Source organism: Oryx dammah, unplaced genomic scaffold, assembly GCF_014754425.2.
Source record: "Oryx dammah isolate SB20612 unplaced genomic scaffold, SCBI_Odam_1.1 HiC_scaffold_10, whole genome shotgun sequence".
Taxonomy (NCBI): domain Eukaryota; kingdom Metazoa; phylum Chordata; class Mammalia; order Artiodactyla; family Bovidae; genus Oryx; species Oryx dammah.
Window position 1 is genome coordinate 1,858,037 of NW_024070194.1, and position 22,525 is coordinate 1,880,561.

At 47.4% G+C, this 22,525-nt stretch overlaps 1 long non-coding RNA gene across 3 annotated transcripts; it reads right to left on the minus strand.

Moving 5' to 3' along the window:
* Window positions 1-355: 355 nt before the first annotated feature.
* On the minus strand, window positions 356-17,833 carry LOC120869050. Of its 3 annotated transcripts, XR_005722413.1 has the most exons (4): window positions 17,494-17,833; window positions 14,063-14,270; window positions 5,811-7,019; window positions 356-458 (listed from the first exon to the last, which is right to left on the minus strand). It is a non-coding gene; the product is annotated as an uncharacterized LOC120869050 (long non-coding RNA). The 3 variants fall into 3 exon arrangements; XR_005722412.1 differs by lacking the exon at window positions 17,494-17,833 and having other exon boundaries at window positions 14,063-15,751; XR_005722414.1 differs by lacking the exons at window positions 5,811-7,019; window positions 14,063-14,270; window positions 17,494-17,833 and adding an exon at window positions 4,280-5,411.
* Window positions 17,834-22,525: the final 4,692 nt, after the last annotated feature.

Sequence of the window (22,525 nt, forward strand, 5' to 3'; positions counted from 1 at the left end):
CTGATGGTTTTGGTTCATCAGCAAAGTGGATTCTACTGCTGCTGCTAAGTCGCTTCAGTCATGTCCGACTCTTCATGACCCCATGGATTGCAGCCTACCAGGCTCCTCTGTCCATGGGATTTTCCAGGCAAGAGTACTGGAGTGGCGTGCCATTGCCTTCTCCCAAGGTGGATTCTGGTTTGCGTTAAATAACAGAAGCAGATGATTAACTAAAACGAGCAACTAGAATCATAAGGCCACAAGACCAGCTCAGAACTGCCTTCTAAACACACAGTGTTGACTAGATCAGAACCATAGACCCAGCAGAGTACACTGCCATTGCGGTCTTCATGAAATTCCCAAGACAAACTTCATCTTTTTTTTTTTTCTTAGAGTTCCTGGAGAAAGGTGCTGAGTCTGACTTTGGACAAACATCCATTCAATTTGCCAATTTTTTGCATGGTTCACAGGCAAGTGACCTGCAAAAAAAATCACATTAAGGCTTTAAAAGTCTACAAGTACCGGAAGAGCTTAAAATAGTTAACTCATCAACTAGCCTGGAATGAACTTGGGAAAAGTTTGTCCAACATGTTCCTTGTTAGAACCAGAAAAAAAAAAAAATCAGAAAACAACTTCACTGGAGGAAAGGACAGTTCATATGTGGAGGTCAGTATCAACCTTCCTTGGTAATGAATGACTCTGATAGTTATTCATGTTCTGGCCGATCTGATGAAATCACATTTTATCCCTACACGTCTAAATGACTTTGTTCTAGAGATCCTGGAAGCTTGAAAATTATGCTAGTCTTCTAAAATAAACCAGGTAACTTGCTTTCTTTTCCTGTTTCCTAAAAGGCTTTAGATTATCAATACTTTAAAAGTTATAAAACCTATAAAACTACACAGGCGTGGGCAGGACTGGCTACATAATTTGCAGGACCCGGTGTCAACTAAAAATGAGGAACTTGTTTTAAAAGATTTAAGGATTTCAAGATGGTGGCACAAAGCATTAAACCAAGTTCCCATCTAAGCTTGGGGTCCCACGTGCCTGCCTGGGAAGGTCCCACACTTGTGGAGCCAGCCCTGATATGGGCATGGAGGCATTTGACCACTGCACCAATTGCTATATTGATTACTGGTTTATCCAGATTTTCTTTTTCTTCTTGGGTCAGTTTAGGCCATTTACATTTCCCCCGACCCAAAGCTCGACTGAGGCTGCAGGAACCCTCCCAGGATGGCTCCCTCGTGGGGCAGCAAGACATCTCTACAGAGTTTCTCACATGGACCTAGAGCCCAGCTGATCCCTCCCAGTGAGAGCGTGGCAGAAGTCATTTTCTTTTAGGACGTAAGCTTGGAAGTCACACAAGTCATTTCTGCACTACCCTGTTGGTTATAGAGGTCTGCCCTGCTCAGTGTGGGAGACCACAGGACAGACGAACCCCGGTGGTGGGTGTCTCGGAGGCGGGTATCACTGTCCTCCTCTAGGGAAGCTAATGATGATAACGGTAAGAGTCATCGACCGAAGGGCTTACTCTGCACCAGCAGTATAGCCCGCAGTCCGTATATATTACTTAATTTACTTGTTTGGCTGTGCCACACAGCTTATGGGACCTTTAGTTCCCTGACCAGGGATTGAGGCCAGGCCCTTGGCAGTCAAAGCACAGCGTCCTAACCATTGCACCACCAGGGAATTGCCCCACATCTTAAATGCACAGCAACAGCAAGAAGTCATTACTGTTACCAACCACAGGGCACACATCAGTAAACAGGTTTGGAGAAATTAAGTAACTTGTTTTCTCTTTTGTATAAAATAGTTTTGTTTTTTAAATACAATTATCTAGACCCACGCAGGTGAATCGGACTTCTCTGGTGGCTCAGATGGTAAAGAATCCACCTGCAATACGGGAGACCCGGGTTCAATCCGTGGGTCAGGAAGATCCCCTGGAGAAGGAAATGGCAACCCACTCCAGTTCTCTTGCCTGGAGAACCCCATGGACAGAGGAGCCTGGTGGGCTACAGTCCAACAAGTCACAAAGAATCGGACACGACTGAGCGACTAACACGCACCCTGGTAAGTCTGCGATTCCCAGCAGCAGCGTTAGTGACACTAAGGCTAAATAACTGTTACAGAGCTGCTGTCCTGCACGCTGCAGAATACTGAGTAGCATCCCAGGGTCTCCACCTGCTAGAGCCAATACCAACCGCTCTCGATGGCGACAGCCAAGGATGTCACCAGACGTTGCCAATGCCGCCTGGGAGGTGGAGTCACCCCAGTAGAGAACTCCTGCTCACGCTGCAGTTCTTCTCTGTTGAGACATCGTTTCAGTTGGTGCAAAACTTCCAGTGTTAGATGCAAATTCCAGTCATTGAGTTGAAAATGAAAAGAAGCATGCGTTCATTTCACAAACATGTATTGTCTCCCTAGAGACCTGTACACACAGCTGTAAAAATGCCCATACTGGCAGTCATGAACTATCCAAGATATGTAGGGACGAGTTATTAATTGTTGGAGATTAAAATCTGCGCTATGGATTAGCAGTTGAACAAAGAATTGGCTTGTTGGGTCAAATGGGACTGACCAAATTAGGAACCACAGGAGCTACCGAGCTAATTGTAACTGAAGGGGCAGTTTACAGAATGCATTCCATTTACCCAATTCAGAAGGAATTCCACCTGCCTTTGAAGCAAACAGAGCTAAGGGAATGTATAGATTTCCACACCAGTCTTGGAAATTGCCTTGAGAACCTATTCATTATCAATGTGTTTATCTTGCAATACAAACAGTTCCCAGGGATCTCATATTAGCCCTCAGAAAGACAACTGAGAAAAATGATTTGTGATCATGACATTATTGCTCAAAATATGTTGATAACTTAGTTCTAAACATTGGCTTCAGGAGACATGTTTGTCTCAACAAGTTAATACATTTTTATCTGCTGTTGAATAATTAGGTCTCTGATTAACTGGGTACAAATGTTATAACTGCCACAAAGGCTATTATTCACTTGAACATATGGATGGAAATTCCTCAAGTTTCTAGCAACTTGTAGAAAGTTAAGCCATCAAACAGAATAAAAAGGGCTATGTGCTCTCTAGCTGCTGACTTAAATTTCGCGCACAGTCAGAGTTGGGATTCAGGCAGACTTGGTCTTAGCTATTTTGTCAGAACCTAGCCTAGTGTCTAGTACATCAGTTCAGTTCAGTCGCTCAGTCGTGTCTGATTCTTTGTGACCCCATGAACTGCAGCACACCAGGTTCCCCTGTCCATCACCAACTCCTGGAGCTTGCTCAAACTCATGTCCATTGAAACCTTAGTCGAAACTCACGTCCAGCAAAAACCTTAGTTGAAAAAAAAAAAGAATGATCTTCAAAAGTTAATTAACTTCATTTCCTAGAAGACTGTCAAGAAATGTCATTCTGGAATGGATTTGAAGTCCCGTTTCTCATCCTCCAGCATATTCCAAATAATCTTTTAACACCTCCTGATATAAATACCTGAACCACCAGCTCATCCTTTGACTCTGAGTGCTGATTAGATTTCGCACTGGAGTTGAACTTGTATGCTCCTATTGAGCTGGCCCAATGCTTGACTCATGGCTCATCTGAGGACAAACAGCGAGCCTGCCAAATCTTACCGTACTGAAGGGGAAATTCTTATGACAGGTCTGAATGTCTGGCATCCTGAATATGCATTACAGAGGGTCAGCCAGACCACCAAGTGCAGTCTCTTCAATCTAAACTGACTGCAGGCTGAACTTCATGAAATCACCAAGCTCTGTGAAATATTTCAAGGAGTAACTGCATTCTGTGGTAATAAAAAAAGGAGTAAGAGCAAGGACTGTGGCTGATAACATATACTGAAAATTTGTGTGACAATTATTACGGCTAAATCTGTTTTTCTTTTCTGTTTGGATGTCTTTCATTTATTTTTTTCATCAAAACTTAGCTTATTTCCTTGATGTGAGCAGAAGTGAATGTGTAACAAAATAGTTTCTCAAATTCATACAGTGTCACTGAATTCAGAGCAAGGCTTGTGTGTGTGTGACAGACACAGCCATGTGCCAGAGATTCCTTACTCATTCACGCATAAGGGGAGGACACGTGCTTTAACGATGTGCTGTGTTGGTTCCCACTGTACAACCGTGGGGGTCAGCTCTACGCACAGGCGTCCCCTCCCTTGGGAGCCTCCCTCCCATCCCCCCACGTAAGTCATCACCGAGCACCGAGCTGAGTTCCCCGTGCTACACGGCAGCTTCCCACTAGCTGTCTATTTTTAAGTTTGTTTTAAAGCATCAGCTCACTTTGATTTTCATCTGATCATGGGCGGTGAGGTGCAATGGCCTCCAGTGTTCAGAGGAGGAGATGGAAGCTTGGCAAGGTTAAGAATGTGCCGCAGGTCACAGGCCCAGGAGCAGTAAACCTGACCTCTCAGCCCAGTGTTCTTTGTGACCCCAGAGCACAGGTTCTCAGTTTCTGCGATTTATGTCTTCAAGTGAGCATCAGAAAAAAAAAAAAAAAACCATGAAAATAGTAGACACCGCATTGGTTTGCGTTCATCCTTAGAAGGTGCAGAGTGACAAGCTGCCCATGCGGGGCCCCTGCCATCCCACGTGAATCAGGACGACCTGTAGGTGCTGTGAAGTGGTGGAGTGTGATTGCCAAGGCTGGGTCAGAAAAGGCACTGTGACTTTCACCGTGCACACTCCTGGATCACTCTCTCTGTGGGGAGCCAGCCACCACGTCATGAGGACACTCAAGACGTCTTGTGTAGAGGTCCACAGGACACAGAATCGAGGCCTCCTGCCAGCAACCAGGACTGACCACCAGGCCTGCACATGAGTCAGCTTGGAGATGAGTCCCTCGCCCCCAACCCATTCACACCTTCAGACAACTTACAGTTATCTTGACTGCAGTCTTGCGAGACAGACCTGTCCAAGAATCCCTAAATTTTTTTTTTTTGGTATAATTTGTTACACAGCAACAGCTAACTAATATAAAAGGGGAAGATGTTTTCAAGGGAGAGATGAAAACAGTGAACCGTGATACCTAAGATAAGGAAGGAAGAAAGTGAAGAAATGTAGGCTGTGCAGTTGGATGGATATACTTAATAAAGTCAAAACACCCCATCATGGGGTATGCAGCCCAGGCCCAATGCACTCTGACATAATCTCTTGCTCACTAAGCATGTTCCATCCTGGTTCCATTGATGCCGTTGTTGTTCCTTCAACAAACCAAACTCATTCCTGCCTGGGGGCTTCTTGCAGTTGCAGTTCCTTTACCTGGTACATTCTTGCTCCAGATCATTGCATTGCTGGTTCTTTCTCATTCTTAGAGTCTCAGCGTTAAAATAGCTTATTCAGAGAAACCATCTCGTGTAGTAACCCCCCTACTCCCACCAAGCTATCTTGTAACGTCACCCTATTTTACTTCTTTTGTATTCCATAGCCCCGTCTAAAATGATTTGATATATTTGCTTGCCTAGTTACATGTCTCCTGGACAAGAGTGTAAGAGGGCGGGGGCCAGGGACTTCCCTGGCAGTCCAGGGGTAAGGCCTTGCCTTCTAATGCAATGGGTACAGGCTGACCCTTTGGCCATGGTGGGGTCATAATGTAAAACTGCTGGGTGAGTGACAAGAAGCAGACACAGAGGACAGCTTGAATTCTGACTTACACAAACAGTGCAAGCTCTGGCAACAGGGAAATGCCAGTTAGACAGTAACTGGGACCACTGAGAAAGCAGAGAGGCGGGAGGAAGACAGCTTCTGCCTCGGAGGGACAGCTTCCGCCTCGGGGGGGGGCGCAGCTTCCGCCTCGGAGGCAGTCGTGACTCACCTCCCGGAAGGACGCCAAGCTCAGCGGAACCAGATCGCAGCTTCCGCGTGGAAATGGCGCTGCAGGCACGTTGACAAGGGTCCGGACGTGTCGGGGAGGAGGCGGCTTCGAAGGTGTCTCACGCTTGACCAGCCCTCCATCTAATCCGATCTGGAGAAGCTTCAGAAGGACCTGCGTTCAGCTCATCACGACTTCTTTGGCGCCTGAATATGGCCACACAGCGAAGCCAGTGTTGTCTGGGAAGCCGTTCCTCCGATTTCACAGAACACAGTGCAGCTGCAAAGACAGTCCCCCCAGCACGTGAGTGGTCTCGTGTCCATTCGCTGCCGCACGTCACTTTACCTTCCACCCTAACTGGACCCGCAGCCTGACATCGACAGGCTGTGGGCAGCTACCTCAGTAGCCTCCCCAGTTATGAATTTACAAGCTGTTGACACAGCGCAGGCAGGCATTTTCTAATCGTTAAAGACAAACCCAGGACTAGTGTGGATTCTGTGCCCAACTGTGTGTCACTCAGCGTCTACAGTGGGGCAGCTCAGGCTTCAAGGTTCTGAAACCCAATCCCACGTCTGCATGATCCACTAGCCTCTCAGAGCTCAGCGCACTGTAGAACCGTTAAATTCATGGGCAGTGTACCAACCAAAGAAATCAGTTTCTGTCTTGAAAGGGAAACAGGCTCCCCTCTTTCAGATGGAAGGCATTAAGTGTATGTTTTGAAAGTTGTTAGCACAGCAATAAGGAATTCATATTCATATTCAGGGACTGGGGTGATTAATAACCAATAATTCTTAATAAGAGTCGGATTTATTGATATGTGACAGCTGTCAGCCCACAGGCATTGTGTGTAGCAACTGGAATGTCTTCATTTCATTCAACCTGAAACACGACTCTCAGGAGGGTTCCATGAGTCACTTGAGTGGTGTAACCAGCCTTAGAAATTGAAAACAGCAGACCCAAAAAGGATGATCAAAGGAAATGAGAAAATATATCGACGATCATTTTCCAACAAAACATATACAATATTTATGGGGCTTTCTTTTGCCTTTCAAAAAATATTTTGGTCTTTTTTTTTTCTTACTACACAATGTAAGTAGTACATTGTGATTCTTTTTGATCATCAAGACCAATAGTCATAGCCTGAAAAGATCGTCTTAGGCAAGTCTCTCCATTTCAAAATTGGAACTGTCCTCCTGAATCCATCTCCTTTCACTGGAAAAAAAAAAAGTTCATGAAAGAGCTCTTTGGGATTTTCAGTGGAGGTTTAGGGCTTTTGTTAGGCTGAGGCAGGCTCTGAAGATAGGAGAGACACTGAGCAAGAGAGGATGAGGAGGAGAGAAGGTTAAGAATAGAGAACTGGAAGAGAAGCCAGAGAACAGGAGAGATGCCGAGAGGAAGTGAAGAAAGCCAAACAAGTCCGCGTGCTGAGCAGCGGGGTCAACCACTGGGGAGAAGCCTGCGCGGCAATGGCTGGGAAAGGGGGCTTGAGAAAGGAAGCCCCTTGTGGAGGCTTCGCTGGGATCAGTCACACCTCCCTTATTCACTTCTTTGCTTCCCCAACCGCATCCATTTCTACCCTCCTCTCTGCCTGGGAGGCTGACCTCCGTGGTCCTCCAGATCCTTTGCCATTTGGATTCAGCAGGAAATCAGAGGATGGGAAGTGAGACAGGCCAGAACATGGCTTCTGTCACCCCTCAGGCCACATGTCCACCACTCGCTTCATCCCAGGAGATGACCTCTCCCTCTAGGAAGCCCAGCCTCGCCATCAGCCTTCACCTGCAAGAAGTATTTCCTCTTCTTGCCCTTTCAGGCTAAGTCCTCAGCACAGGCAGTGTTTCAGAAAGGTCTCTCAAGTCAGTGAAAGAAACAAAAGAAATAAATGTTTGTAACCAGCGGTTAGTTACCAGGTGCTCCCAACATGAACTCATTCCCCCCCCCAAAAAAAGACAAGGACTAATTCCCCTGTTCCTACAATGGCAGATAAAAGACATCATCATTGCATTCTTAGCACCAAGCTAATTTAAGTAAAGACAAAGCATTCCACCAGACAGAAGAACTTTAAGCCCTGATGAGATGACCTCTCAGAAGAGGGAAGTGATTGTTTTTTCTTTTTTAAAAAACTTTTTATTTTGTATTGGGAGATAGATGATTAAGAAACAACGCTGTGATAGCTTCAGGTGAACAGCAAAGGAACTCAGCCACACACACACGTGTCCATTCTCCCCCAAACCACACCCCCCCATCCAGGCTGCCACATAACACCAAGAAGAGTCCCCTGTGCTGAACAGCAGGTCCTTGTTGGTGATGCATGTTAAATGTAGCAGTGTGTCCATGTCCATCCCAGACTCCCTAACGACCCCTTCCCCCATCCTTCCTCCCAGCAACCAGAAGTTCATTATCTAAGTCTGACTTTCTTTCTGTTTTGTAAGTTCATTTGTATCATTTTTTTAAGATTCCACATATGGGATGTCTCATGATATTTCACCTTCTCTGTCTGACTTCACTCAGACCGGTCAATCCAACCATGTTGCTGCAAATGGCACCATTTTTCTTTTTCATGATTGACTAATATTCCATTGTATATATGTACTACATCTTCAGAAAGAACTAATTTTTTATTAGAAAATAAAAACATTTAGAAATAAGCCAAAGGAGTGTGAACTAGAGCCTTAGACATAAAGGTGGCAACCAGACTCATTCTTCCACAAAGCTTAACTGGAATCCAAGGACTCTTCTCTGAACCACACACCCAGACCCCTGTGTGAACTCATTGCTTAAGAAAGGAATCAACCAAGAAAGAGGACTCAAAAAGTTGTGTTGAATTCCTCTGCCGAGCACTGGATTGCCAAAATATTTAAACCAAGGATCTCCAGGAATCCTGGTGAGATATTTCTTTCCCCCATATATTTTGGCCCATAGCCCAATTATAAACCCCCTGAGTTAAATTATGTCCCAGGAATGATCACCTCCAAGAGTGGTTGTGATGAAATTATGGTGAACTCATCAGGAACTTTGTGTGCAGCAAATTGATAAATAAAGTCAGAATGAGGAAAAATGTCCACTGTGGATGGGTCCAAAATCCCTTCTTGGGAGCAGTTTATCACAAGCTATCTGACCTACTTTTCCCATCAGCCACGCCTCCCACTAAAATTGTATTTGAACTCTGGGGTTCACATCACAGACTTAGGACTAGCTTATTATCTCATAATTTTGAAGAAGACTAATAAAGATAACCAATTTAAAAAGTGGTCAGTTGGCCAACAATAAGTGATGGAGAAAATGGAAGAGGAATTTGAAGAGAAATAAGATAACTAGTTTGGAAAACAATTTTATAAAGACTTAACATGCTTCTCAAGGGCTTCCCGTGGCTCAGTGGTAACGAATTCACCTGTCAGTGCAGGAGACACAAGCGACATGGGTTTGATCCCTTGATTGGGAAAATCCCCCGGAGAAGGAAATGGCAACCTGCTCCAGTATTCTTGCCTGGAGAATCCCACTGACAGAGCAGCCTAGCAGGCACACAGGCAACATCCTTCTCAAGGTTGAAGACCTTTATGTGTCAGACCCAGTAAGCATCTCAAAGCTTGAAAGGATTCTGATTTGACAGTAGCACTCTTTCTCCTGAAGAAAAGGCTGATAGCCCACTACACACAAGAATCTCCAAGGCCTCTTCCCCAAATCCAGTTATCCTCTGCAGTAAGCCAAGGCTGCACTGTTTCTCACGACATCTCAAGCTGTTTCCTGAGCCCTGACTGGGATAATTGCAGACTGTAATGAGAATGTCCCGAAACACCTCAAGGAAGGAATGTGTTGCATATAAACCAGCTCCTCCATGGAAATCCATATAAGCCCATCGTGTCTGGTCCACGGAACAGCAAGATTCCTTTGCTCTCTCCTTCTCTCTCTTCTTCTGCACATCTGGGCCAACTCTGCAGTATTCATGTGGGGACAGGAGTTAGTTCATTCTTGACTCAGGGATGATCAGTTCACATGGTGAAAAAGGTGAGGGAGCCTCCCTCCCACTCCCCTCAGCTATCAGTTTGTTAACCTCAGGAGAGGCAGCCTCTTTGAAACGCACCCCAGAGCGTTCACCTCTGCCCCTATTGAGCTGCTTCCTGTTAGGGACCCTGCCGAAGACGTGTTTCCCCCGCTCTTTCCTCTGAGTGTTCTTCGACTTTTAGAAACAATTGTGTGTGCTCAGCCACTCAGTCACGTCCAGCTCTTTGCGACCCCCTGGACTGTAGCCTGCCAGGCTCCTCTGTCCGTGATATTCTCCAGGCAAGAATACTGGGCCAGGTTGCCATTCCCTTCTCCAGGGGATTTTCCTGACCCAAGGATGGAACCCAGGTCTCCTGTCTGGGCGGGCGGGTTCTTTACCACTGTGCCAGCTGGGAAATGCTGGTGGCAACAACTCAAACACGTCAATGTTTTCTGGGTCATAGAAATTAGAAGGGGCTAATTTGAATTCTTTTTTCTCCTCTCTTCTTCAAATGTCATATTTCCTTCCAAATTCCATGCCGCTCAAAACGTGACCAAGATACATTTTTCACATAAAGTGTGATCTTGGTTTCTTAAGGATATGCCCGCCACAGAGAGCTAAAGCTTGGCTTGACGAACATTACCACCAATTGCAACACACACAGGCACCCACACACATAATGCATACATGTGTGTTTAGCCTTAGAAGAATGTCAAGAATGTGTTCATTTATTGATGAGGTCATAAAACATATATTCCCCTAAAGGTTTTCATCTCAGCTACTTTAAGGTTGATGGAATTAGGATCTGATTTTTTTTTTTCCACAACAGCCTGAAAAAAATAGTTGAGACTTGGAAAAAAGTCACGTCCTACCCATGAGAAAGAAATATCAAAATGACATGTAATAGATGTTTAATAAGTATCTAGAAAATATAAAACTATATCAGTAACCAGTTGTTACTCAAGTTAGTACTGATACTTATACATATGTGTGTATAGTATATGCTTATATGAGTATGTATATATAAAAATATGATTTAGTGTGGAATGTGCTTGAAGTTAAATCTGTTATGGCATGTGGTAGAAAATTCCAGCTATAAAAAGACCCTCTCTTATTTTTCTAAATTTTTATTGAAGTATAGTTGATCCACATTGTTGTGTCAGTTTCAAGCATACAGCAAAGTCATTCAGTTATACATTTATCTCTTCTTTTTCATGGTCTTTGCCCTTATAGTTTATTACAAAATACTGAGGACAGTTCTATGTGCTACTCGGTAGGCCCTGTTAGCCATCTATTTTGTATATAATTGTGTATATCTGTTAATCCCAAACTCTTAATTTATCCCTCACCCTGCTTTTCTCCTTTGGTAACCATAAATTTGTTTTCTATGTCTATGGAAGACCCTGACTTTGGAGAAAAAAATGGGGTGGCAGGCAGATTCAAAGATTTAGCTGCATTTTGGATCAGGCATCTAAAGAACAACCCAGAGCAATCATTTTCTGCTTCCTGTTCATCACGCTTTTTGCATATTTCTTGTCGTTAGCTGCCTGCCTGGCCTGTTCTCACAGCATTCATGCCCTGGTTGTCTCGTGAGCACTGAATGACGGTCACCTTCTTCTCTGAGACTCAGCCTGATGTGCATCTTCTAAGCCCTGCCAGACTCCACTCTGGCACCGAGAGGAGGAGACAAACCAACAGTGTCTCCTCGCCCGACTCCCTGGCAGGAGGCAGCCTGCTCCCCGGGGAGGGTGAGGACAGGGCCTGGGAACCAGGTGACCTCCACTCCCCGACGTGGGCTGAGTGAGTCACACCCAGAGCTGCCGTTGCTTCTCCTAGCTGGGTCTGGCAAGCCCGACAGACAGGCAGTTTGCCTTTTGATGTGTCCAGACACAGAGTGATTCAGCCTGGCCCTCTCTGGAGGGAGCGTGGAGTTCTGGAGGGCAGGCAGCCTTCGTGAGGTCCCTGCTCCACAAACCCGGGATGAGGGCTCCTCAGCCACTCGCCCCCTCGCTTTCCCTGAAAGGACCGGAGGATGAATCACCGGCTTGAAGGAGCCTGTTCTTTCCTTCCTAATAAACAGAATTCAAGCCTCCAAGCCCCACTAAACATTCCTTCTGACACGGCCTGTCTCCCCACAGCCGGAAGGCATCGGACGGCGAGGAGCGTGGTTTGCCCAGGTAAACACACTTTCCTTGTCAACTGCAGGCTGTTTTCCACACGGGGGTTCTAAACCTGGGAGGTGGTTGAGGCGAGATCTGTGAACTCGGGAAAGACCGTCGCCATCTGGGTAGAGGTGTGTGTGTGCGGATTTTGGGGGACGAGATTCACAGCTGGGAGCTTGTGTTTCTTGTTTGTGCTCGGAACCAGGCACTGTCCTCAGCACGCATTTAACCCTCCGACTCACTCAGGAGTTGCTGCTGCTATTTTCCTTATCCCCAACTTGCGAATCTCAAATTAACCAACCAATAAAACCAACCAACAACCACGAGTCAGACCCGGGACGCTGGATCCAGCAGGTGAGCTCCGGGTCCCGGCACCGCAGCGCCGCCTGCAGTGAGACAGAGGTAAAGCAACTGACGTGTCCTGGGTTCCGGCTTCCCTGGTGACAGTCAAGAATCTGCCTGCAATACAGGAGACCCAGGGTTCAATCCCTGGGCTGGGAAGATCCCCTGGAGAAGACAAAGGCTACCCACTCCAGTGTTCTTGCCTGGAGAATCCCATGGACAGAGGAGCCTGGTGGACTATAGTGCATGGGCTCGCAAAGAGTGGGACGTGGCTGAGCTACTAACACTTTCACTTTCACTTAACTGAACCTAGTCTAAGTGGGAAACTGTGAAGAGAATTTAGACCCAACAAAGGAGAAACAGAAAGTGATCTGGGTTATCTGTGGCTTAGGCTACCAGGTTATTTAGCATACTTTCCTGGGCTTCGTAGGTACAGCTTACGTAAAATCTCACAAGCAACAGCTGCCTGCAAAATTCATCTAATATCCCCAGAAACTGGGTTTCCTCCCTTGGATCTTCGATGTCCCCAGACAAAGATACTCTGTCTCCCCACCGTCGTTTCACAGAGAGTATATTCTCTAGGGACACACACAGCTAGGGAGATGGGTCTTCATAGGCACAACAAGTTCACATTTAATGAGACAAGCATTGTCCACAGTCCACTGTTTCTCTCCCCCAATGTAACTGGGATACGACTTCATTCTTGGTTCCCAGGTAGCTCAATCAGTAAAGAGTATGCACAATGTAGGAGAAAGTGAAAGGTGCTCAGTCGTGTCCAACTCTTTGCGACCTCATACAGTCCATGGGATTCTCCAGGCCAGAATACTGGAGTGGGTAGCCTTTCCCTTCTCCAGGGGATCTTCCCAACCCAGGGATGAAACCCAGGTCTCCCGCATTGCAGGCGGATTCTTTACCAGCTGAGCCACAAGGGAAGCCCACAGTGCAGGAGACGGGTTCAATCCCTGGGTCAGGAAGATCCCCTGGAGAATGTAATGGCAATCCACTCCAGTGTTCTTGCTTGGGAAATCCCTTGGACAGAGGAGCCTGGCGGGCTACAGTCCACGCGGTTGCAGAGTCAGATGCAACTTGGAGAACAAACCACCACCATCATCGTGGTCACAGGCTCTGGTGGAAGGAGTCAAGCTCTAGAATCAGTCCTGTCTGTTATTTAATGGTTGGAAGCAAGATGCCCATAAAAACATCAGCCGTGGAACTGTTAGTGATCCTACTATTATTTATACTATTTATGGACTTTGTTTATGGACCAGATACTGTGCTAGAAGAGCGACGTGTGTTACATCATTTAATCCCCGCAGCTTTCCACGGGAGGGACTCTTGTCACCTACGATTTGCTGATAAGAGGCCAGAAGTCGGGCAAGAAGTTGACTAGAGCCACATGCGACAGAAGCTCCGACTGGGAACCGAACTAACGTGACCATCACGCGAGATGCCTGTGCATTGCTGGGTCTGGGAGTGTGTATCTGTGTGTACGGGTGTGTATGTCTAACTGGTCACCCACACTTTCTTTGGTGAAAACTCACATTTCTATCCCTCGTTCTTCAACTATAATGTATCTTTCCAAAACGTTTTGAAGCATAGAGACTAGTTTAGCATTTCTTTGATAGATGGCGTCTGCTTAATGACTTTATTGATGGGTGTTTTAAAGTAAACACATTTGTTCACCAAAGAGGAAAAACAATAATCTGGGGAAACTGCCTTGCCTTAAATGAAAGACTGAACCTGAAACAGAAATCCACAGGTTTATGACTCACCCCTGACTCACTCTCCTAGTCTGTTCCGAAATCCAGGAGAAAGACTTACAGCCCATCTGGGTGTCGCACGGCTGTTTTTCTGGTTGTTGCCTTCAAGATGCAAGGGTGGAATCAAGACACAGAATCAACCGTGCGTGAAAAATGAAAAACCAGCCTTGCAGGCCGTGTCTTGTTCCAAGTTCAGAGGTGGAGATGGTTCCAGTGGCTGCTTCCATGGAGGAAAGAGTAGTATTTGGATATTAATGGTTTACCAAGTTGTATTTTTTACTCTATTTTTGAACTTTGCTAAGCAAAAACCTGCACCTTCTGAACCCGGACTCTGAACGTCCTCTCTCTAGTTTACTATAAAAAGAAGATTCTTTACTAAAAGCTAGGGGTGGGATGAGAGTTTAAAACATTCTTTCGTCTTAATAGCTTTCCTTGTGGTTCCTGAATTTACGGCTGAACAAGCACAAGGGGGTGAACGGCAGGCAGGAAACACACGTGAAACATTGCCTTCACTTGAGGTCCTGACTCAGGATGAGGAAATAAGGAAATTATCACACCAAGGGTGGCTGACCCAAGTGAACAGCGCAGCCTTGGAAGAAAACAACACGTGACAGGAAGCGAGACGGGAGCTCTGCTGTCAGGAAACGTGCAGAGTGCTGGAAGATTCTGCAACCCAGGTCACAAACAGGCAGGCTCTGCGCCAACTGAGGGCCTCAGGAAGGCTTTGCTCAGCTTGTAGGGTGTGTCTTAAATTTTTGAATTCACCAACGATTTTTAAAACTCGGGAGGTTCCATTCTCCAACCGGGGATCTCCACTTCTGTTGGAAAGCAGTTCCCGCGGCATCGTCCGTGCGGCCGGGGAACGGAACCCCCTCTGAGGAGGTCAGGTCCTCTCTGGTTTGCCCTGCGCTCCACCATCTCCCGTGGCCTCCCTCTGGTCTGTTTCACTCGCTGACGCTCTTGCCTCACCTTCTACGCCCTTGTGGCGTTAGCATGTGTTAAAGGACCGGGTGCAAGCCCTTCTTTTAACTCCAGTCCCCATTCCTGTCCCTCCAAAATGAAAAAGAAAAAAACAGTTGAACAAGTAAAAGTCTGTCTATAGATTTCTTCAGCTGTGAAATTCTGTAAGAGAAGAGCCCCGCATCCCGCATATCTCATGTCCTGAAACGTGGCTCAGTGCCCCGAGCGTCTGCTCCTCACTCCCCAACGGTCGCCAGTGAAGAAAGACGCCTCGCCCTCTAGTCGGTCTCATTTCCCTAGCGATTAGCGACAGGCATGCTCACGGATGTGTGTGTTTCAACTGAAACCTCTGAAAAAGCGCCCTAGCTCTTGTAATGTTCTCCTCCATTGTTACAGACCAGGATTCCTTACAGTGTTGCTTCGTGACTAACAAAGGTTGGGTTTGTGTTTCCCTTTGAGCAGCTCCTCAGCACTCCCACTGTCAATGCAGGAACCTTCAGGCAACAAGGAGATGAGGCAGTGCCCCCAAAGGCCCTGCACCCCAACACAGAGAGCCTGCCCTCTCCCTTATGGCTTTTCAAACATGTCGGAGAGACAACCTGCAGTGTCCACGGCAGGCACTCCGACCCCAGGATGCTCAGCCGTTATCAAGCACTCGGTGAGGGAGACAGGGAGGGAGTGAGCTGCCCCGCTCATTTACTCCTGCAGAGATACGGTGCCTAGAAAAAAAGTAAGCACCACTGTGCTTACTGAAAGCACAGTGGTGAGGGGCTCAGCTCCCCAGCACAGAGATGAGCAAACAATAGACAGCACTGACCCCGATCCACCTTTCAGTGGCTTCTCCATCAGGGGGCAAGAGTATGAAATGACCCTACCCCGCAGGAGGACACCCACCCCACAGGAGGACACCCACCCCGCAGGACGACACCCACCCCGCAAGACGGCTGCAAGAGTTAAAAACAGCTAAGCACACAATGCCCTGAGCTCAGACCCTGGAAAGCGTCTACCTGTCGTGATAAGGGCCGCGATAGCAGCAACCGTATTTACTGAAAACCAGGAGCACTGGCCTCTGTCACCTGCTTCACACCCTCCGCGCCCCACGGGGCTGGCAGGACCTCAGTTCCCAGCCGGGGCTCGACACCCTCAGCGTGCCACAGGGCTGGCAGGACCTCAGTTCCCAGCCGGGGCTCGACACCCTCAGCGTGCCACAGGGCTGGCAGGACCTCAGTTCCCAGCCGGGGCTTGACACCCTCAGCGCACCACGGGGCTGGCAGGACCCTAGTTCCCAGCTGGGGCTTGAACCTGTGCCCTCAGCAGTGAAACCACAAAGTCCCAACCACCAGACTACCAGGGAATTCCATCATGCTTTTTTTTAATGAGAACCACTAATGGACTCAGAGATGTTAAGTAACTTTCACAAGGTCACACAGCAGTGAAATGTTGGAGCCAGAATCTGAATCTAATGTTTGCCATCCTAACCACACTGCTATCTACTTATTTAATGTTCGTGAGAATATCGGAAGTGGATGCTATCGATGGCTCCATTTTACAGATGAGCAAACTGAGGCACTAAACAGTTGAATAACTTGTCTCAAGTCACCTGCGTCAGGAGTCTCTTATCCACTGTCCTGCATGCCAGGCACTATACAGAGTCCTCCACACACGGTTCCGTCTGATCTTTGCAAACCATTTAAGAACAGGATTATCACTCCATGTTATAAATCGGGACACTGAGGCTTGCAGACACGCTGTAAGCTGCTTCCAGTTGTCACCGTTTCATCTCTAAGTCGCGTCCAACTCTTTCGTGACTCCGTGGACAGTGCCCTGCCAAGCCCCTCTGTCCACGGGATTCTCCAGGCAAGAATGCCGCTTCCTGCTCCAAGGCATGTTGCTGACCCAGGGAACGAACCCACGTCTCTTGCATCCCCTGCACTGGCAGGCAGAGTCTGTATCACTGAGCCACCCGGGAAGTCCCGCTTCTAGTTACACAGCGGTAATACACTGTTCCTGCGATCCAGGTCTGGCTATGGCTGGCCACAGAGCCCTTAACTGCCACAAACCCAGCTGCCGCCTCCCCCTGTTCCCCGGGCCCACATCGCAAGTGGCCTCTTCTCTCCCTCCCCCGGGTCTCTTTTTCTCATCAGTGTAAAACGCTAGGATTCTTTAGAGCTGGCCTCACACTGGGACTAAACTTTAATCTCAGGAACTCACGCAAAGGTCACAGGTCATGAACAGAGACCTGGAGGTCTGCCAATGATTGCCAGCTGAACCCTGTCACCTCTGCAACTCACTGCAGTCACTGGGTTCACATATTACAGAACCCAGTGACATCTTCTGCTGGCCTTTGAGGCAGACAATTAAAAACTGTTCTCTCACCAAACAAGTAGAAAACTCAGAGAGAAAAGTTCAACCCTTTGAAAAGTCTTCATGTAAACGTAATTGGTCCCAGCTAAGAGATTGATCAGTTAGCTTTATAAACTTACCTAAAAGGAACAGTTTTCTGCCTAAAACTTGGGAAAGATCAGGAAGCTCCAAGTAGATAAATGCTGAGATTCAGTCTGAATCACTTAGGGTTTGTTCAGTGAAGCAGAACCAGGGTGAGAGATCTAGAAGAGGGATTTCTTATGGAACTGGACCTTATCCAACAGTGGAAGCAGAGCAAGGCCTCTCCAGCCAGGGTCTCTTCACTTCCCTCTTCTAAATTCGGTGCAGATTTATCTTGCAGGCAACCCTGACTGTGTTCTTGTGTGAGAGAAACCTCTTGTTCATGGACGATACTTATTGAGGGCGATACTTCTGCAATTTGCTCTCAAATATTTTTGCAGAAAAATAATATTTGTATATACTATATTGGGCTTCCCAGGTGGTGCTAATGGTAAAGAACCCACCTGCCGATGCAGGAGACGTGAGAGAAGCGCATTCGATCCCTGGGTCGGGAAGATCCCCTGGAGAAGGCTATGGCAACTCACTCCAGTATTCTTGCTTGGAGAATCCCATGGACAGAGGAGCCTGGTGAGCTACAGTCCAAATGGTCGCAAAGAGTGGGATACGACTGAAGCGACTCAGCACACGTGCATATACCGTATTTTGGGCCCCCCAGGCGGTGCGGTGGTGAAGAGCTTGCCGGCCAGTGCAGGGGGCACAAGAGACGTGGGTTCATTCCCTGGGTCAGGAAGATCCCCTGGAGAAGGAAACGGCAACCTGCTCCGGCATTCTTGCCAGGATAATCCCATGGACAGGGGAGCCTGGCAGGCTACAGTCCGTGGGGTTGCAGAGAGTCGGACACGGCTGAGTGCGTGCACAACAATTATATTAATACGCACAGTACATACGACATAGCACATGGCCTCAGAGGCAGGAACAGGAGACGTGGCAAAAGGTGAATTAGAAGAACATGGGCGAGAGGTGAAAACGGCATTCCTGGTGTTCACAGAACGTCCTTTTCCAACACGTTTGCAGTTTGAGATTTTCAAAATAGAAAGTTGAAATTTTTTCAAAAGTGCGTGAATGAATGCATGGACCAAGAAAATGCCACATATACACACAGCGGAATATTATTTGGCCTTTAAAAAGAAGGAAATCCTGCCAAGTGCAAAAACGTGGCTGAACCCTGAGGACACTCTGCCAAGTGAAAGAAGCCGTTACAGGGCAGATATCCACCCATATGGATGACCCACCTATATGGTCCATATAGGCATGATCCACCTGGATGACAGTTTCAACCTAATTAAGCTCACAGAGCAAAGGATAGGATGGTGGTGGCCAGTTGCTGAAGGGTGTGCCCGTTATGTAAGATGAGTAACTTCTTGAATCTGCTGTACAGCATGGGGTCTAGAGATAACAGCACAGCCTTATACACTGAAATTCTGGTAAGAGGGTGGATCTCACGCGAAGTGTTCTTATTGCAAGAAAATTCAAAAGCAATTTTTTAACCCAACTCACCACATATCCATCCACAAGAGTAGAATTGTTTTGAGTTTCCACCTGGCTTCCTGAGAAGATAAGCCCTTCAAGGAATACAGTGGCCCTCCCTGTCTTTGCTGAGTCAGTCCAGGGTTAGACATTTCACCTTTAGCAGGGTGCTGAGTCCGTAACTTACAAGATATTGTGTACAACATTATCTGCTCTGGATTTAACACACATATTGTACTGTGCTGCGTTACTCACTCACACACACACCCGTGGTCTTGTCCCCGTTGACACTGATCTCAGCCGTGAACTTGATGCCGCACTTGCGGCTGTTGCCAAGTCACACTTTAACCGGGAAGGTCGCACACCTCCCTGGCCTCCCTGAACCTCCCACAGGAGGTCAGGAGTGACTCCGCCAGGCCTGATTCCCTCTGTGGGCCTCGTCCTCCTGCGGACTGGCTGGGGCGAGCGGCGGAAACACTGCTGCGTGAGGCGGGCAGCGACGCTGTGGACCCGACCCGGGGGCCCGCGGCCCCTCGCCCTCTGCTGTCCCCGGGGCGGCAGCACGGCCGCGCACACAGGCTCGGGAGGGGACGCAGCCCCAGGGCGGCCGCAGTCAATGAGTAACTCAGCCCCGCCACAGCGCGCACTTCATGACCTCTCCTCCGAGCCCAGCGGAAAACAAGTTCCAGCACTCAGAAGTGAAATCCATCAACCCCAGACCTTTTACAGAGCCTTCATAGCAGGAAGAAACTGCTGCTCTGAAAAACGCACGTCTCAGCATAAGTGATAAACGCGTTTTACAGTCCCAACCCTTTTATCCGTAAGAGACAGGAAAGAGGAGAGGGAACAGACAAGACGCGTAACAAACATGAGTTTAAATTTCTGAAACATACAGAAGAGCATTCGCCACCCAGCTTTGTCAGGTCTGAACGTTGTCGTTTAGGCCCTAACACTTCTCTGAGAAATAGAATAATACAGATAGAGTTGAACTGTTTCCCTCTTTGGGCTTCGCCAGCGACTCAGGGGTAAAGAATGTGCTTGCAATGCAGAAGATGTGGGTTCGATCTCTGGGTGGGGAAGATGCCCTGGAGGAGGAGATGGACCCCACCCAGGACTCTTGCCTGGAGAATCCCAGGGACAGAGGAACCTGGTGGGCTACAGTCCACACGGCCACCAAGAGCTGGACGTGACTTAGCGACTAAACAATAACAGGTCCCTCCTTCCTCTTTTCTCAGAAATAGTGGCTCTCCTGACTGTGGTATCCGTTACTCCCAAACATGTTTTATGATCACCACCTATGCTGCTAAGTCGCTTCAGTCGTGTCCGACTCTGTTGACCCCATAGACGGCAGCCCACCAGGCTCCCCCGTCCCTGGGATTCTCCAGGCAAGAACACTGGAGTGCGTTGCCACTGCCTTCTCCAATGCATGGAAGTGCAAAGTGAAAGGGAAGTTGCTCAGTCGTGTCCAACTCTTCGAGACCCCATGGACTGCAGCCCACCAGGCTCCTCCGTCCATGGGACTTTCCAGGCAAGAGCACTGGAGTGGGTTGCCATTGCCTTCTCCTATGCACATATCCATAATACGTGGTATTGTTTCATGTGTCTTTCTGTAATTTGCTCTTTATTCAACAGGATGCTCTTGAGATCTTGCCTTGCTGACACAGTTCATTTGGGCTCCAGCTCACTTATTTTAACGTTGGTGTAAGGTCCCGTTGAATGACTTTGTCCCAATCTGTTTACCCGTCATCTTGCTGCTGGGCCTTCGGTTTGTGTCCAGTTCTCACGCTCTCCTGTCACCCTGCTGTCAAGGTCCGCGCTCTCGGTGCCAGGACTCCTCCCGGCCGGCACCGCGCTGCTGGGCTGCACTTCCGCTCTCTGATTAGACCTCGTCAGATGCCTCCGCCAGGTGGGTGCAGCCCCGGCCCCTGCTCGTCCTGTGTGACATTCCTGCTACTGCGCATTTCAGCACAATCTCATTCCAGATATTCGGTCCACACTCAACCCAGTGAACCAAACCCCTGAATTAAAGTGAGTACCTATAATTCACTGGGGGAAAACACTCTTATAAACATGTAACTTAAAATAGCATCACTTTTATCCCTTATTCCTTATACATATATTTATATTTTATATAAAATGCACTTACCTCTGAAATAAAGTAACAGCCTTCTAACATAAATGTCAACATCATGCTAATAATAATCATTTAAAAATAACAGCTAATATATATTGAGTACGGACTGGGGTTAGGAGTTTTCTGCATTCAATAAATGCAATACCTCACCGTGACACCCTCACTTAGACACTACTATCATTATCCCAGTCTTGTCAAGGACCTGTTGTTGTTCATTGTTGCCGTGTGGTCGTTCAGTCACGTCTGACTCTGTGACCCCGTGGACTGTAATGCACCAGGCCTCCCTGTCCATCACCAACTCCTGGAGTTTACTTAAACTCATGTCCATTGAGTCAGTGATGCCATCCCACTCTCATCCTCTGTCGTCCCCTTCTCCTCCTGCCTTCAATCTTTCCCAGCATCAGGGTCTTTTCTAGTGAATCAGCTCTTCACATCAGGTGGCCAAAGTATTGGAGCTTCAGCTTCAGCATCAGTCCTTCCAATGAATATTGAGGGTCAATTTCTTTTAGGATTGACTGGTTGGGTCTCCTTGCAGTCCAAGAGACTCTCAAGAGTCTTAAGCAACTTGGCCAGAGCCATATGGCAAGGAATTGGTGAGCATAGTATTTGAATCATGCCTCTAAGCTGCGTAGCCTCAGAAAATTTATTTCCTTTGCCTCCATTTCCTCACCTGTAAAAAGCAGGGAAATCATCGCACTTGTCTGCTAAGGATGGATCTGGTGACACATTACAGGCAACACAGAACAGTCTCGAGTGCACAGAAAGCCCGTCAACAATGGTTAGCTGTCAGTATTTTTCTCTTTATTAACTCTGCTGTTTAAGAATGTTAGAAATACACTTCTTAATATTAAAATGAAAAGCTAAAATTGGAGGCCTCTGCTGTCACAAGTATCATTCTAAGGGCTTCAAATAATTCTGACCACCACTATCTCTGCTCAGTGTGTCTTTATCAGTGCAAGATGGTGCTCACTTTGGGTCTGGCTTATAAGCAGGCTCACTGGTTATTCTAAGTACCATTACTATTAAAATCCACAGGAATAAGCGATGCAATGGAATGTGTACACCCAGTTCAAAAGAAGGAGAAATGACAGTAATCGCCTAGGCCTCCAGAGAGGAACAGTAAAGAGGTTTTGCTTCATCAACAACCTTACGTCATAATTAGAGAAATGTTGCTGACCTCTGAAGAACTAGCCAGTATACAAGATATTCGGATATATTTGAATCATAGGGTTTCAGGTCTAGAATAGCTTCAGAGATGACAGAGTGAAATAGTTTCAAAGCATCTTTTAAATGAGTTGGGGAAACACCCCATCTCGGAGATTTAGACCATATGCTGGCACGTGAAAGGCTGTAGGAAATCCTGTAATGATCTTTAAGTCCATTTCATTTTCTTGGCTCTCGCATCCCTCACTGACTGGATCTCAGCATCCTTCCGTTGTCGAGACCCCCTGCCCATCCTTGGGGACCAG